Raw genomic sequence first — 18840 nt, 5'->3', positions numbered from 1 at the left:
TTAAACTTTGATTCTAAAATTTGTTCCCCTATGTCTTCCATATCGACTCAATTCTTCCTCAGTCACATCATCAGACTAGTCCTTGTAGATGCCTCCAATGTACTACTTCCACTGTCCACTCTCCCCTGCGCTTAACACTGGAGTTCTCTTTTGCACAGCCGCGCGGTTAGAGGCACCATGTCATGAATCGCGCGGCCCCTCCCGCCGGAGGTTCGAGTCCTCCCTCGGGCATTGGTGTGTGTGTGTGTGTGTGTGTGTGTGTGTGTGTGTGTGTGTGTGTGTGTGTGTGTTGTCCTCACCGTAAGTTAGTTTAAGTAGTGTGTAAGCTAGGGACCGATGACCTCAGCAGTTTGGTCCCTTAAGAATTCACACACACACACACACACACACACACACACACACACACAATTGCACTCTTGATGTTGACAACCTTGCTCTTAATTTAAGATTCTTTGACTTTTCTGCTGAATCATTTATTGCTACCTCCGTTTCTTTATCGATTCCTTCTCATTTTTCCTGTTCCTATTTCGCCTTGGCTTCTCTGCTCTTCCTGTTTGTATTTCGATACTCCTGACTTTCCCTGAACATTTTTGCACTTCCTTCTTTCGTCGAGCAACTGAAGTATTTCTTTTGATACCCAAAGTTTCTTCAACGTTACCTTCCTTGTAACTATGTCCGTCCAACCGCTGCGATTGCTACAATTACGTTCGCCTTACAACATGAAAAAAACATGGAGTTCACAAGTTGACATTTCCTATCCACGTCTGAAAGCAGGCTCAATACACGACTGGCTAAAACAATTATCGTACGTTAATAGGGCGTATTCAGTCAAATGCCGCACTAGTCGCGCGTGTATTCGTGTAAAGAGACGATGACAAAAAAAAATGGTTCAAATGGCTCTGAGCACTATGCGACTTAACTTCTGAGGTCATCAGTCGCCTAGAACTTAGAACTAATTAAACCTAACTAATCTAAGGACATCACACACATCTATGCCCGAGGCAGGATTCGAACCTGCGACCGTAGTGGTCGATCGGTTCCAGACTGTAGCGCCTAGAACCGCACGGCCACTCCGGCCGGTCAGACTATGACACAGCAAGGCTCTGGGAATGCAGGAATTTTCGGCAAAATGCACTGATAAATTCCTCTCGTGATATTAACCGAATTATGTCTTCTTCATTTCGGGGCGACGTTTCGGCACGTTCGTTACTTCTCATTTTCCGGCAAATTCAGAAGATGACAAAAAGCAACTTGTCGAAACGTCGCTGCAAAACGAAGATATTATTCGGCTAATTTCCAGATGGATTCAGCAACGACGCTTTTGAATTCTCATTTAAAATTTATGTATTTTCCATGCACATGTCTGGTCACTGAAGTCCAAGTATACTTTTCAATGTTGTTTCACATATTAAGAGCTAGATGTGTCTCCGGGTCCACAATATTCCTTTAAACTTTTTTTAATGACAATGATATATGATGAGGCCACCAGACCGATACAGAGGTGCCGTCTCAAATTGCACTAGAGATTTAGAGTTTTTTCGACAGCTGAAGGAACGACAGTGCGACATGGCATCCGGCATAAATCCACACAAAACGTAAGGTTCTTATGCCGCCCATCTGCATCACGTATCAGAACGAATGTAACACACAAAACCATATTATTTTTAATGCAAGGAAATTTGAATGCATAAAACAGACTAGTAGAACTTTGAGAAATGGTGCCACGTTCAATAGTTTTAGAAACGCATTATCTTTACACAACTTTTTCCATACTAAAGAAAATTTTATAATCTTTGTGCTGCCCTGCACTGTAGTCTGTTACCGCGTTGGTTAAGATACTGGACTTGAATTCGTAAAGATGGGAGCGGTTCATATCCTGTTTTGATTTAGGTTTTTCGTGGCTTCCTAAGGCAAACACCAGGATAGTTATCTGAGTCATATTTATGATAGTTAACGCTGTTTAAAAGACGGTATGACCTACTCCGAAAAAACGTCGAGAGCCACGAAGAGACTGAAGATTAGAGTTTTAAGCTAATATTACGTAGTAATTCGGCAGGAAATGATCTGATAAGAGACAACTTTGCACATTCCTTGAAGAGCATTCGTCCTGCTTCAAACGAAAAATACAGACACATGTGCGCAAGAAGACTAAGACGTCGGTATCTTCTATCGATAGACATTCGCAGCTGTCAGACATTTGTGGAGCCAATCGTTGTCACTAACGTAGCGTCGATAATGATGACCGATACAGGCCACGTTGTGTTCCTTAATGCACGAGCGAAAAAATTGTCAAACTCCGAAAACAATGTTCGTTGTTGGCTAAAATCTAACACTGTTAACCAAAATATAAGTTCTTTAAGAAAGTGGTATCAAGAAATAATACACCGAAAATTCCGCATTCCTCTACTAATGGATAAAATAAGAATCTAAGGAAAAATATAATAAAATGATAAATCACCAGACAGGGAAACCGAATTCCACGACAGCTGAGTTCAGTCATACCGGATAAATATAATGAAAATGAACAGACTCAAATGATGTCAATAACCTTCAGCTAAAGTCTATTTCTTGCTAATTTATGACATCTTAAGCGTCGGTTTGGGCACGGACGTCTGAACCGGAACCTTACCACGCTTTAACACAGAGGCAGTATTAACGAAGCATGGCATTAACACTCGTACTACAAAGTAATATTTTCATCATGGTGCGTGCATCGTTACTAATTAACTTAGGATAGAGCAATTAGTAATAGATAACACATTCGTTACAAAGATTTTCTGTCCACGACAGATGAGTTTTGGGGTTACTACTCCGTACTGATGGGATATAGTTTGGTTTCAATTGTTCAACTGCCGGCAGTTAATCGCTTGCATTATCCACTACGTATCCGTCTTACGCGGTGAACTACATCAGTGAAAAGCAGTGTAAGTCAGTATGCAGATGGTTTTCGTTCTGTCAGTCGAGACTATGGAATGTATAATAATGCGTGACAACTGCAGCAGGCGAATAATTACAATCAGGTTCTATTGCCTGGAAAAAATGGAGTTATGCGTCACTCATGGCAGAGAGACTACAAGATTACAATGACTGAAGATGGTGTGCTTGAGACTACTATATCACCTTAATATCAACATTGATCACAAAAATGGCTCTGAGCACTATGGGACTCAACTTCTGAGGTCCTTAGTCCCCTAGAACATAGAACTAGTTAAACCTAACTAACCTAAGGACATCACACACATCCATGCCCGAGGCAGGATTCGAACCTGCGACCGTAGCGGTCTCGCGGTTCCAGACTGCAGCGCTTTAGAACCGCACGGCCACTTCGGCCGGCATTGATCACATTCATGTAGGTATACAAGAGAAATCGATTTGAATTATCTGGCATTGCTAAAATCTAAAGAAATGTGATATACCTCACAAAGGATTTAAAAAATACCATACCTCATCAAATGACTAGCTCCTCGGCCGTATCATTTTTTCATTTGGGAACAAGGTGTCGATATTGACGGTTTTTATATCTGAATCACAGTTTACTCTCTGAATCAACAATGTAATAAAATCTCTGAATGTCCATCTTTTCAGAGATGGTTTCGAGATTCGGCTGCTCGGTACAGGATGTCAAATCAAACACATTTCAGCAGTCTAATTTCCGAACTTATTTTATTTGGCTACCAGTTTCGGCGATTTTCTACGTCATCTTCAGGCCCCCTGACCGCCGTCTAGGAAGATTCCAATCTCGGTTCCTGTCAAAATAGGGGCCACCATTCAAATACTGTTGTCTGTAGATATCAGCTTGATACAGCGACCACTTCAACCATCATCTGCCGACTCTGCTGAATCGGCAGATGATGGCTCAGGTGATCGCCATATCAAGCTCAGTGAAAAATCAAACCTGTGTTCGAGACAGACCCTAAAGGATGTATTCTCAAAACAAAATGCGAGAAAATTTGCAGTAAAAGGTACTAAAGGGAAAGCTAATGATCAGCGGAGGGTTCCACAATGAGCATCCATAAAAATAGCACGACAGAAAAATCTGTGAAAAGAAGTTAAAGGTGCTAGCGTTATGTGCATGGTGGTTACTTAAGTAAAAGTCTAGGTGCCGTACAGTTTGTCATATAAAGTTCGTTTCACATGTTCTGCATCAAAACTTCAAGATCCCAATTAAGGGAGAATAACAAATGCCACCTTCACAACGAATTAATGCAATTAGAAGAAAAACAAATACACCAAATAAAATTCAAGTTTTCTGATGAAAGAAAAGTCATATCGGAATACGTAAAAAAAGTCTTAGCACGCAGACAAAGTAATGCGGAGTAACACATAGTTTCCTCTAGCAACAGAGTCTGTTCAACAGAAATAGTCCCTCGTCAGTGTCATTAAGACATTGATCCTACAACATCATAGTTCTCGGCTTGTAGCGCAATGTGGTTTGGACGCTTCTCCAGGCCAGTGGGCGATAGATACCCTAGATACCCTGTCCACCACACGCACGCTGAAACTACAAAAGTAAGAAGAACGGGTAGATCCCCTTCATCACTTTAATTCATACTTTCGGACGAGGTAATACTAAGGCAACAGAAAGTGTATCTGCGCATAAACAACAAATTGCAACTCCAAAATCAAGAGAAGTCGTTCACACAGCTAGCAACGCCTATGTGTAGGTCATACAGTATGTTCGCAATGAATCTAGGAAGACAAGTCTATATGGATTGTGGAACAACCTCTGACTACTTTATTCTGCTCTGTGAGCTTATTTCCGTACATTTACGTTTGTACTCCGCATTTCATCGCACAGTATGCAGCGGAGGGTACATGGTGTATGTACCAAGACCATGTTCTCTCCTTCCTATTCAATGCGCGAAAGGATTATAGATACCTATCTATGTAGCTCTGTATTTTTCTTCTTTTACTGTTGTGGCCATAATACGAGTTGTACGCTGCAGGAAGTAATATGTTTGTTGACTCGGGACAGCGGAGTTTTGAGAGTAAAATTCTTCACAACTGGCGGTTTCTTTCTTGTAGCGTGTCTTACATAAATTTGTTGAGTATTTCTTTGAGGGCCTCACGCACACTATATAAACTTGTGACAAACCGTGCAGCTCTTTGGACTTTCTCTACTCTTCCCTTATTTCAACTTAATAAGGATCACACACTGATGGACAACACGCATACAGAAGCTTATCTGATGCTCCGATACTATAAAACATTACTCAACGTCGTAAAAATGTTATATTTCAGGTAATTCGGTCATAAAAGACAAGAGAAGGCAAAGCTAGAACATTCGTTTGTTGTAAGGTCTTTAATAGAGTCACAGGATCCCCCTCAGCAAATAATGACTAAACGAGGATAAGCTCTGCATCTTTTGGACGTCACAAGAAGCTTGTACAACAACACACAAATAATGTTACAAATAAAAAATCTACTGTCTGAAGAAATTTCTGTCATCCGTGCAGAGCATCAGGGCCGTAGATTGCCCCTACACTTTTTTTTTATACCTACGTATACGGTATAATTAGAGGCAATAACCAGAGCAAACGCAGAAATTAAAACAAATGACAGAAGACGCTTAAATACAATGTTGTCTGTTAATAATCGGGCTACTACTAACCAAACTGAGGATGATATTCGGCAGCCTGGGCACCATCTTCAGCAGATTTGCTCTTTGTTCAACATGAAAGTCTCTGCGCAAAAAACCAAGAGTGTGGCTTTTAGAGATATATCCAATCCGAACTAAAGCAATCCTTGATAACAGATATATTGAGCAAGCGTCTCACTTTAAGTACATAGGCTGTGGCGTAACTTATCACAATGATCTCGATTTCGATCACAAACTGAGTAAGTAATGGACCATACGTGGAACAGTTCGAAAATCATTTAGGAACTCTAAGAAACACAACAAGGAAATTTTATGAAGTGACGACTGTTTTGGTTTACGATACAGAGTCACGGTTAACGAGTGGTAAAGATCTTAGATATAACAATCAGAAATGCTCCACGAGACTCGATAATTTTAAAAATGACGGTGTGCGGAGAGAACTGAATAATTTTAAAATAGATGAGAGAATCAAGGAAAATAAAGATGGCTCTCACAGCTGAATGCAAGAAAGTTAAATACCAGAAAAGACCGTATTCGGGAGGAAGAAAATTCAAATCCCCGTCCGGCGATGCGGATTAGGTTTTCTGTGATTTCTCAAAGTAGCTCCAGGCAAATGCCGGGATGGTTCCTTTGAAATGGGCACTGCCCGTTTCCTACTCCATCTTCTAGTATATTCCGACCCTTTGCTACGTCTCAGTGACTGCCCTGTCGATGGGATGTTAAATTCTATCTTCCTTCCGTAGAGGTTTTATCGTACAGACCGGATGATTAAAGGAGACGCTGACAGGCCAAAGGAACGTTGGCAACAACTTTCTCTGTGACCGGAACTGGTGAAGTACCTACTTCCTGAAAGAAGATGCAGAAGAAAAGTCTTCATTTGTGTGGTCATATTGTCAGTAGCTGCTTTACAATTCCTGGAGGTATTTTTGTTCCATCGTTCCAATTACATGAAAATGTGTGTTTTTCTCAACAGACGCATATCGCTTTGCTGAAGTGAAGCATAATCAGTGGTGGTGATTTCTCCTTCGTTTTTCGCCTTCATCAGGAAATGCCATCTGCTAACACTTACTCCGTATCTTTCTTCGTTAGGCCCTGATACTTGTCTGATTTTACGCTTTTTTGCAGAACTATGCATTTTTATGTGTAGCACAGCACGCTATTTCGTACAACACGTATGAAAAAGTGTGGTGTGTTAAACGCAAAAAAATGCACACTTCTGCAAAGCAGCGTACAATCAGACCACAACTATCAATGTCTAACGAAGAAAGAAACGAAAGGTGTGGTAGGTGGCATTTCCTGATGAAGGCGAAAAACCAGGCACAAATGACCACCACTAATTACACTTTACTTCAATAAAGCGATAAGCGTCTAATAAGGAGAAACATGTATTTTCTTGTCGTTGTGAAGGCGGAACAAAAATATTCTCAGAAGAGAAGTCATTCGTATGAAGCACGTAGAGCTGCAGTGGCTCGACAGCTATGTCAGGAGAGAAGGGGAAGAGTACAGAGTTGCATTATTTTCAAAAACTGATAAAATCGCCAGAACTAAAACCACCCAAATGGTTCAAATGGCTCTGAGCACTAAGGGACTTAACATCTGAGGTCATCGGTCCCCTAGAACTTAGAACTACTTAAACCTAACTAACCTAAGGACTACACACACATCCATGCCCGAGGCAGGATTCGAACCTGCGACCGTAGCGCTCGCGTGGTTCCAGACTGAAGCGCCTAGAACCGCTCGGCCACTTTTGCGTGTCATCCTTGCGCAGGGGCCATGCTAATCTTCTCTGTATCGTTCCAATTTTAGTATATGTACCGCCGAAGCGTGTACAAAACCACCCACAAATGTCGCATTTGCGTACGATGACCAGGTACGTAACATGCGCCGAGCTAAGTTTGCACGGTTTGAGAGAGAAAGAGCGCTGTGGCAGCACCACCCACTCACCTGCGAGTCGAGTGCGTCAAGTGAGGTGAGGCGAGGTGGGCAATTGAGGCGCCGGTGGGTGGTTTGGCGCGACGGCAGCGCACGGGCCGGCTCACTCGTCTGCCGCTGCAGGTCAGCGAGAGATGAACGCCGCAGCCGCTGAGGCTGAGGCACCCGTGGGTTGGAGGCAGCCGCTCATTTGTTCGGCGCCGCAACTCGTTCCCAGTGCGCCGCGGCGCGCGGGGGCGCCGCCGGCCCGGCAGGGTGGCTAGTCTCCGGCCCGCACAACTACCACACTGCTGCCGTGCTTGCCGCCACCGTACGACGGCACGAAAACAACTATCTCCAGCCTTCCTCGTAACAAGTTATGTCCCCTGCGGATCAACTCGGAAGCTGTGGGAACTCCATTAGCCACGTGACTAGGTACAGCGACGCTCTAGTTCAAACTGGTGCGCGTTATTACTTGAAAGTGCAAGCAGGACACTGTCACCGAGTCGAAGGTAACGTTCGATTTTTTGGAGTCCTCATCGAGGAGGCATGACAACAGACATCGAACGATTTCACAGATGGGCTGTACCACGTTGGTACAGACCATATAAAAGAGTAACGGAAATGCTCGGCTATCATAAAGCGGAATCTTTGGACAAAATAACCACGCAGTTCTCTCCGAAACCGTGCTGCGCAAATTTAGAGAAACTGTATTCGAAGAAAATCTGGCGATCATTATACCGGATGATTCAAAAATACAGAACAGATTTCAATTGATTATTACGGAAAAACTATAAAAGATGGAAATAAGTTGCGCATGTCTGTGGCTAAACGGAGGTTCACAGTTTCAACAAGTGCGCTGTTGTGTATTTGTAGCAACATGGCGACCACACCACAAGACAAATCACTTCGTGTCTTGCAATTTGTGCGAAGTCAATCCATTATATTCCGCCGTCGATTCACCAAGAAGGTGCCTCTGCTCAAACACATTTACAACTGGCACATAAAATTCTTGGAAGTCTGTTGCATATGCGAAGGAAAGAGCACTGGTCGGCCACGTACTTTTGATGGAAATATCGAGCGTATCCGAGATACTTTCACACGAGCCCTCCGAAGTCCTCAAGACGGGAGGCCAGAAACTTCAACTACCTCAAACAACGGTGTGGCGTGTTCTGAAACGACTCCTGCATATGAAGCCTTACTTGTAGCAGCGAAGATTCCAATGATTTAATTTTTATGTACAACGGCGCCCAATGTCACTGTCACCTTGAGATGCGGCGTTATCTTAATAACACCATGCTATAACATCGGACTGGAAGAGTTGGACAACAGGACCTTTTTCATTACTTCCGCCTTCCAGGTCACCAGACCTCACAACCGGCGATTTTTTTCTGTGCGGTACATAAAAGACGGAGCCTTTGTTCTACCGATGGCAGCTACTCTTCAAGAGCTGAGAAATCGAACTGTTGAAGGAAGCTGTCGATTCAGTAAACAGGGACCTGCTGATCCGTGCGAGGAATGAAATGGACATCTGTTTCTACGCTTCTCGAGCAAAGCACGGTGCTCCTGTTGAGCGTGTGGTACAGTGTCTGTCCGAACTTAATCCTCTATACAGTGATGCGCGCCACGTGTTTCTTTCTAGTCTTTCGTAGTCTGTCTGTGATGAACAACTGAAATCTGCTCTTTCTTTTTGAATCACCCTGTTCTGTGCGTAAAATTCATGAGAGAAAGTTAAGAGAGATTAGGGCGCGATCTGAGGCATATCAGTCATCCGCGAATGGAACATCGATAATATTAGCAGGCTGTATCCTCCTCCATGCAACGAACAGTGGTTTGCGGAGTATATACGTATACGAAGATGTAAAGTGATTGTGAAAAACGCCTTGCATTGTAAACAGAAAAGTTCACGGAACGTGCAAGCGAAATACTAAAGCTACGTAAGTCGATAGTTTGTTAATTACGGCACAAAGGACACGATGCTGAGATGGGTTAACTGAATATTTACTTCGAAGTAAAAGCAGCCAAGTATACACAATAAATATACAATTGACAATATGGATAAATGTGTTATTCAGAGACAATTTATGTTAGATTATGAACAATACAAGGAAATACCAACTGTGTGAGAATATGGCAGTTTATTTCACACAGAACTTTAACTTCACGGCTAGCAAAGAACCTCTGAAAAGGAAAGGATGCAGGGTCGGGGGTGGTGATTAGAGAATGGACTGAATACTGATGTGATTTAAGGTGCTAGTTATCTCATCCTAAGGCCGTTCACTTTAATAGGCCTTCGTTCAGGAGATATCTTCTGCCGAAAGCGGACGATATTTCTTTACTACTCATTAAAATAGCCCCAGTTTACGAAACAGCGAATATCCTATATTAGGCTCCAGTCTGAAATTTACGACTTTCTACACAATAAGGTTATGTAATTACGTGTGACGCCCTCTACGTATATGACGGAAACCTATGAAAGCACAATATTAATGCCCAAGGGGGCCTGGGTTCGATTCCCGGCAGGGGACTGGGTGTTGTGTGTCATTATCATTTTCATCATCACTGACACGCAAGTTGCCGAAGTTGCGTCAACTAAAAAGACTTGCAATACGGCGCCCGAACCCCGAAGGGGATATCCCCGCCAATAAATGCCGTACGATCGTTTCAATGCCAAGCAGAATCAAGTAGCATCTTTGTGAATGACCAGGAGAGTAAGAGCAAAGAATTTAAAAAATGCAAGAAAAACCTCTAAAAGAGTCAATACTGTTTTTGGTCAAATTAAATGTGGCACAAGCACCAACTGCGTATGTACGTAACATTTTTATCGTGACCGGATAAAATTAGATCGAGATTTACGCATGAGTAAAGTATATTTCCTAGGCTATCTGATGAAAACGTCAAAGAAACTAGATTTAAAAGTAATTTTTTACGTCACCGAAAACGAAAACTCGTGCGCAATGAAAATTTCAATCATACACTGAGCTCAGCTGAATGAATTGCGTGCGAAACTTTCAAAGGTATTAGTGTCCATTTTTTAGATCGCCATTTTTAAGTTATCAGTCCAGCTGATAGGAAGCTGCCCTTCATATTTTCCTATCTTGTGCTGATATTTCAATCGCTACGTAATTATTACATCTATAATCTATAGTCCGCATTACATATTCTAATATTCATGACCCTCCACTGTTCCTTCCAGCGCGTCGATGCCTTAGTAGTAGTAGTACAAGACATCCCATTAAGCTGTCTCAAGCTGTCCCTTCTTCTGCAAAGGGTCTCACACACACTTGCTTCATCGCCTATTCTTTTTAATCCTTCCGTCATTTCGTACTTTATCGGTACAGTTCATTTTGAACATTCTTTTACAGCATCCCATTTCGAATGCTTCCTGTTTCTGATTCTGCAGGCAGAAGAATACGAGGTTTTGTGCGTAAACTTTGAAATGTGTATAGGGGCAACAGACGTCACGGAGTTTACTAATGAAATTCCGAGAGAATAAGTTTTGGGAAGAGTCGGATAACATATTAAGTTTCCTCCCATATACAACTCGCACGATGACTACGACGAGAAAATTCGCGAAATTAGAGCTGAAGAGCTGATACAGAGGTTTATCAACAATCATTCTTCCCACGCGCCATTCGCGAAAGGAACAGAGGATGGGGGGGGGGGGGGGGGGGCGAAATCAGTTAGTAGTACCCGAATTACCCTCCATCATCGACTGTCAGGTGACTTGGCGGAATACTGAAATAGATATAGATGTCTCTGAAGATTCCCTTCCTCCACCGCCAACAGGTTATTTTCCCTTCGAATCATAAGTGGTGAGTGATGAATACTGCAAGCGGTGCATCTACATAGCTACTCCGTAAGCTACCGTTCGGTGCGTGGCGGAAGGTACCATGCACCAGTCATTTCGTTTCCTGTTCGGCACCCAAATAGAGCGAGGAAAACCGACTATCTATATGCCTCCCTAAGAGCCCTTATTTCTTGTATCTTATTTCCGTGATCCTTGCGCGAAATGTATGTTGGCGGCAGCAGAATCACTCTGCAGTCGGCTTTAAATGCTGGTTCTCTAAATTTTCCCAGTAATGTTTCGAAAAGAACGTCGCGTTCCCTCCAGGGATTTCCATTTGAGCTCCCTTAGCAGCCCGGTAATACTTGCATCTTGCCAAATCTAGCGGCCCGCTTCTAAATTTTTTCAGTGTTTTCCTTTAATTCGATCTATTACGGATCCAAAACAGTTGAGCAGTACTCAACAACATGTCGCACTAGCGTCCTATGCTGTCTCCTTTACAGGTGAACCACATTTTCCCAAAATACTCCTAATAAACCGACATCGACCATTCGCCTTCCCTACCATAATACTCACACGTTCGTTCCATATCATATAGCTTTGCAACGTTACGCCTAGATATTTAAATGTGATTGTATCAAGCAGGACACTAATAATGCTGTATCCCAATATTAACGATTTTTTTTTCTACTCATCAGCATTAACTTAAATTTTTCTACATTTAGAGCGAGCAGTCATTCATTACACCAACTCTAAATTGTGTCTAAGTTATCTTATAACCTCCTATTGTCACTCAACCTCGACACCTCCCCGTACACCACAGCATCATCAGCAAAGAAGCGCAGACTGCTGACAACTTTGTCTGCCAGATGATTTATGTATACAGAAAATAATAGCGGTGTATACAGAAAATAATAGCGGTCCTATCACATTTCCCTGTGGCACTCCTCGCTATAACCTTGTCTATGATGAACTCTCGCCGTCGAGGGCAACATACTAGGTTATGTTACTTACAAGGGAACCTCCCCATCGCACCCCCCTCAGATTTAGTTATAAGTTGGCACAGGGATAGGCCTTGAAAAACTGAACACAGATCAATCGAGAAAGAAGAAGTTGTGTGGAACTATGAAAAAAATAAGCAAAATTTACAAACTGAGTAGTCCATGCGCAAGGTAGGCATCACCAAGGAGAGTGTTAGCTTACGAGCGCCGTGGTCCCGTGGTTAGCGTGAGCAGCTGTGGAACGACAAGTCCTAGGTTCAAATCTTCTCTCGGGTGAAAATTTTAATTTTTTATTTTCGGATAATTATCAAAGTTCAGGCACTCACACATAATCAACTTCGCTCTCCAAAATTCCAGGACATGTTCAGATTTGCTTGGACATATACAGAATATGACGGTCTACGCACGGAAACATTTGAAAACGTAAAAAACATATGTTTTGACAGAGCACAGGGAAAACTGTGCGACTCTGAAACTGTTGCATTCATTTGATGCAGTTTATGTGACAAACTCTTATGTTTTCATCACTTTTTTTGGAATGATTATCACATCCACAAGAAAACCTAAATCGGGCAAGGTAGAAGAATCTTTTTACCCATTCGCCAAGTGTGCAAGTTAGGTGGGTCGACAACATATTCCTGTCATGTGACGTACATGCCGTCACCAGTGTCGTATAGAATATATCAGACGTGTTTTCCTGTGGAGGAATCGGTTGACCTATGACCTTGCGATCAAATGTTTTCGGTTCCTATTGGAGAGGCACGTCCTTTCGTCTACTAATCGCACGGTTTTGCGGTGCGGTCGCAAAACACAGACACTAAACTTATTACCGTGAACAGAGACGTCAATGAATGAACGGACAGATCGTAACTTTGCGAAAATAAAGAAAGTAAAATTTTCACTCGAGGGAGGACTCGAACCAAGGACCTTTCATTCCCCAGTTGCTCACTCTAACCACGAGACCACGGCGCTCATCAGCTTATAATTGTCCTTTATGTTGCCTATCTTGCCCATGGACTACTCAGTTTGTATATTTTGCTAATTTTTCATAGTTCCACAAAACTTCTTCCTGTTTACTCGATTGATCTGTGTTCAGTTTTTCAAGGCCTATCCACTGTGTCAATTTATAACTAAATCTGAGGGGGTGCGATGGGGAGGTTCCCTTGTCAGGAAGTATTCGAACCGGTCACAAATCAGGAGACCTATTCCATACGCTTGTATCTTCGTTAACAGTCTGCCGCGGGACACCGTGTCAAATGGTTTGCGGAAATATAGAAATGTGGAATCTGCTTGTTATCCTTCATCCATAGTTCGCTGTCACTTCGGCCATGGATGGAGAATCGGGTGGAGCACATAAGTGTTCGCTGGCTACAACGAAAAGAATCCTTCCGGAGGCGAAGTACAGGAGAAGGTCGAGCGCTCTGCTTAATGCAAGTGTTCTCTTTCTGTCTTTCATGTGACGCGAATACACAATACCTGAGACGTCACTTTATAACACGGCAAACCTTAACATAAATTTTAATTCCATAGACAAATTCCCTACAAGAATTGTCTTTTTTTCTTCTGAAAGAATGATATCAGATTACGCATGTTATTTCAACAATTATAAATTGTTTTACGATTTTTGTTTCCCATCACAAATCTATTGATCGATCATTCTCACTACTGTTTTTACCGACTCAGAGGCACCAATGTCTGAAGTATCGGGTGGAGAATATGAGCAATAACGTTATGAACGATCTTCCAATCACATTCCACTTGCAACTCTAATTGTGAGCGCTAAAGCTGGTTCTATTACTTTCCGAATTTGATCTATTATTTTTCGAATTTACTACCTGAGAAATAGGAAAGAGAAAAACTTGTGGCAGTTTCACAAGAAGAGTTCAGTATAACACAGTGCGTTATATGTGAATCGATGCATTACCAAGTCTGATTCACTTGCTCATTTAAACATAGTCCAGCGACGCCGTGATAATGCACGAGCATGGCTCGACGCCGGCCAGGCGAGCGAGCGAGCGAACATCGCCGCGCCAATGAGATCATCCTTTCTTTGACAGTGTAAACGTTCCGAGAAGAGGCACCTCTCTGGGTTGGTTGGCTGGTTGGCGAGACTGCGCTTTTTAACGACGCTGCCGAACGGTAGGTACTATGAATAACCGGCGGCGGCCCGTCGCGGCGGAGAGCCAGTTCTAGAAAAAGAGAGCTACGCCGTCTGCTCCCAATACCTCGTCGTACCGCGGCCGACCAATTGCACACGGGTCTGTGTGTCCACTAATAAGAACCATACCAAGAGTCAGGTATCAAAACACAACACACTTTCTTCCGACACGAGGAAGATTAAGACGTCTACAGAATGCTGCCAGCGAGAAAATTATACGTACCACTGTCACCACTTAAGTACAGAGTACTACCACAGAATATACAGAAGAAAATTTCGATAAACATGTATTATGATTTGAAATTTTGACACATAATACCTATTAACAGCGAACATGCCAGTAATAAACCTTAAAAAGGTGTGGTTCAACAGAGTTCTACAGTCACAAAAGTGCAAACCAAAACTCAACAAGGAGCTGGGCTGAAGGATACGTAAAAAACCGTGTGCTCAATACAGTTGCTGCTGACATCATTTAAGTCAATCACTAAACTTCACAGTATTTTCATACAACCACGACAAGAACAGCTGTCACCTATTTTGAACGGCATATTTAATTCTCGTGTCGTGCGAACGTGTATTACGTACAGCTTGTGACGAAAATACTTTTTACTGTGCTCAACCACTCTTTATGACACCACTAATCAAAACATGTAACAGCGAACTGAATACATAATTATACAACGTCACCTTGAAAAGTTCTTTTCAGAGAACAAAGTCCAGCAGCAATATTACTGATGTAACAGTCTGGCTAACTTCAAGTTAAACAGATAATTCAAAATGGCGAAGAGGACGTACACTTGCACAGTTTCGATGTACAGGTAGAGACAGAATGCTGTAGCGAAAGCGTGCAGCCGAGTCAACTAAATCGTCACACGCGCTAGTCCCACACTGGTTTCGGTCCACAGCAAGAAGCGCACAGTCCGACGAGGAAGAGCGTACTGGCCCGAGTGTCGCAGGGCAGGTGGGTTTGTATGACGCAGCGCAGCGCTGCGGCGCCAGTGCAGCCGCCGCCCACGGCTCATTGAAAGCGAGAGCCAACGCATTGTGCGTTCGTCCGTCCCCTGGAATGCCGGCCGGCTGACAACAGAACTCATGAATGAATGAATCGGCCTCCGCGCCGAGCCACGCCTGCCTCGACCAGTTGACTCATGTTCCGGCGCCGCAGCCTGCGTCACCTCTGTTCCGGAAAGCATCGTGCCGAGCGGCGGAAATAACGCTAGTTCTCCAGCTATGGACTGGCTGACTCACGAGTCACGCGCCTAACCCTGCCGCAGGTTAAGTCAAGGGCGCGAGACTACATGCCACTCTCTTCCGAACGCGCGCCTGTTGCTTCTACGGCGTTAGTCACCATCACGTCCAAAGAAGCAACGTATATTGCAGTCCCTTACTACGCCTTTCTGCGGGCTGCAGCAAGTGAAGCATGCAACACCGAGACACCAATGGGAGCCTTGCATTGTTGGCTATCACAATGTTCCCACTTCCGCTACGCAAAGCATTTGTGCCCGCCAGTTCTACGTGAGTGGTCACAACAGGTTTAGTTTCGCGCACCTTACAATTTGTGATGAAATTTGTCGAAAGAGGAGCATAAGGGAGACACTACAGAGATCCGAACTGTACGTTCAGTTCTGAGTTTTGGCGTGATTTTTGCACGAGATGGAGACACAAAAGATTTGTCGTGACAACGTCGTAACTTTGACCGACAGAAGTCAAATGCCAACTAACGTAAATAAGACCATATGTGCATGACAATATACAAATGATCAATGTTACAGAACTGTACATGATTTTTTAATCTGAAAATTCATAACGCCGTGTGCCACAGTCAGAACTAATTAACGCGGTGGCACGTAATCAAAACGAGCGTGGATGTTTTTCTGCGGAATTCTGCTTCCATGTCGCATGGATACAAGTTTCCAAAGCATCACCCATTGTTGCTGGAGAACGTAACCAACATATTCGATGCGTGACTGTCAGCTAAACATTAATGTAAGTAATGATACTTGTCGTCCTTTCAATACACCGGGTGATCAAAAAGTCAGTATAAATTTGAAAACTTAAACCACGGAATAATGTAGATAGAGAGGTAAAAATTGTCACACATGCTTGGAATGACATGGGGTTTTATTAGAAAAAAAAAAAAAAAGTTCACAAAATGTCCGACAGATGGCGCTGGCCAGCAAAACGTTAGTGACTGCGCATGACAATTGTGTATAAAAGGAGCTGTAATGGGAGAGAATCTGATGCGCCAGCAGTCGCAGCATGTTGACGTTACCTGAAAAGGCGCTTTTAGTGAAGCTGTATTATCAGAATGGGGAATGTGCTAGTTCAGCGTTACGATCCTATCGCCATAGGAAGGGAATTCGAACGGGTAAAGGTCCGTTGACAAAAGCAGCTGTGGCGAGAATGATTTCGAAGTTCGAAGCCACGGGTTGTTTAGACGATAGACCCCGTAGTGGCCGACCGAGCACAAGGCGTAATGCTGCTGAGACAGTTCAGGAAGAAATGGGAGACTGTAGCGGGTTCGTCTACGCACGGGGAAGTCAGCGCTCGTGCAGTCGCACGTCACACCGGGCTTCCATACACTACTGTTCGATTGGCACTTGGGCGTACCCTCCGATGCTATCCGTACAAAATCCATCGGCATTATGAACTGTTACCTGGCGATTTAGTGAAGCGGAGGGCATTTGCGGTGTGGGCGTTTCAAAAGATGGCGGAAGATGACAATTGGTTGAGTAACGTGTTGTGGACCGACGAAGCTCATTTCACGCTCCGAGGGTCTGTCAACACCCACAACTGCAGAATTTGGGCTACCGAAAATCCTAGAACTGTCGTGGAAACTCCATTACACGACGAGAAAGTCACGGTATGGGTTGGATTTACCACATCTACCGTTATCGGGCCTTTTTTCTTCGAGGAAATGCGTGATTATGGTTTTGTAACTGCTACCGTGACGGATGAGAGGTACGCCGATATGTTACAGAATCGCATCATCCCCAGCCTGGCTGATAAACACCTGCTGAACGTACGATGTTTATGCAGGATGGCGCTCCACCCCATGTTACTAGACGCGTGAAAGATCTCTTGCGCGCGTCGTTTGGTGATGATCGTGTGCTCAGCCGCCACTTTCGTCATGCTTGGCCTCCCAGGTCCCCAGACCTCAGTCTGTGCGATTATTGGCTTTGGGTTACCTGAAATCGCGAGTGTATCGTCATCGACCGACATCTCTAGGGACGCTGAAAGACAACATCCGACGCCAATGCCTCACCATAACTCCGGACATGCTTTACAGTGCTGTTCACAACATTATTCCTCGACTACAGCTATTGTTGAGGAATGATGCTGGACATACTGAGCATTTCCTGTAAAGAACATCATCTTTGCTTTGTCTTACTTTGTTATGCTAATTATTGCTATTCTGATCAGATGAAGCACCATCTGTCGGACATTTTTTGAACTTTTGTATTTTGTTGGTTCTAATAAAATCCCATGTCATTCCAAGCATGTATGTCAATTTGTGCCTCTGTATCTACATTATTCCGTGATTTATTCAGTTTTCAAATTTAAACTGACTTTTTGATCACCCGATAACTTGCACATTACTCCACGTTACTCGGGCATTTAAACCATCGTCATGTAGTGATAATTGTTCATTATTGGCCTCAAGAGATCAAGATCGGATGGAGAATCAAACGTCGCATAAAATCTTTAAATTTCACATTTGTTCTCTATGCCGCTCAAGAAAACAACCTGCCAGTCTGTGTTTACCAAGGTACCGTCTAACACGTACCTGACTTCACAACATGAGAGGTTGAAATGAGGCTCTCATTACATTTTAGTACTCTGCATGAAGCGACGGTGTTCATATACACAATGCAATGTGTAGTTGCTGTACAATGAAAGCCGACTCAATGGACCAGTTTTGCTACTAACATATACCCTCAAAGTGCCGACACAAAAGGTTCACAACCGACACAATGCTCAAACATAGAGCCCATATTGTGGAAGATCCTGTACGGTACAATGAGGCCAAGGAAAAAGATCACTCTCATGTTATGCTGTATATTGGTTGGTTAAGGGATTGAACAGCGGGGTCATCAGCCACTCGATAAAGAGGTAGTTCATTTGGAGTTAGCGATATCAGCTAGAAATCTGACCGAACTATCGAAGTATGTAGATCTGGAGATGTCCCAGGGCTCAGCTGTGGCGAGAGAATCCCCACCTTCATCCGACTCCGCCAACGTGATTAAGGGCGACGACTGTTACAAAGTAAAGAATGCCTCCTAGCCGGAGATTAGTAATAGCAAAAGTGAGAAGGCTATAAACATAATGGACATCGATTGGACCGACTGTAACGAAATAAAGGAAGAAATAATCAGGTCAGTAC

The 18840-nt window shown here is 43.4% G+C and overlaps 1 protein-coding gene and 1 non-coding gene across 2 annotated transcripts in view; both read right to left on the bottom strand.

The window, feature by feature from the left end:
- LOC126474459 (uncharacterized) overlaps window positions 1-18840 on the bottom strand; it is a 310463-nt gene that overhangs the window by 206697 nt on the left and 84926 nt on the right. The gene's annotated exons all lie outside the window — the stretch shown is intronic.
- LOC126476725 (U6 spliceosomal RNA) lies at window positions 7321-7429 on the bottom strand. The gene has a single exon (XR_007587194.1). It is a non-coding gene; the product is annotated as a U6 spliceosomal RNA (small nuclear RNA).

This window comes from Schistocerca serialis, chromosome 4 (assembly GCF_023864345.2).
Source record: "Schistocerca serialis cubense isolate TAMUIC-IGC-003099 chromosome 4, iqSchSeri2.2, whole genome shotgun sequence".
NCBI lineage: Eukaryota > Metazoa > Arthropoda > Insecta > Orthoptera > Acrididae > Schistocerca > Schistocerca serialis.
This window is presented reverse-complemented; position numbering and strand designations above follow the sequence as displayed.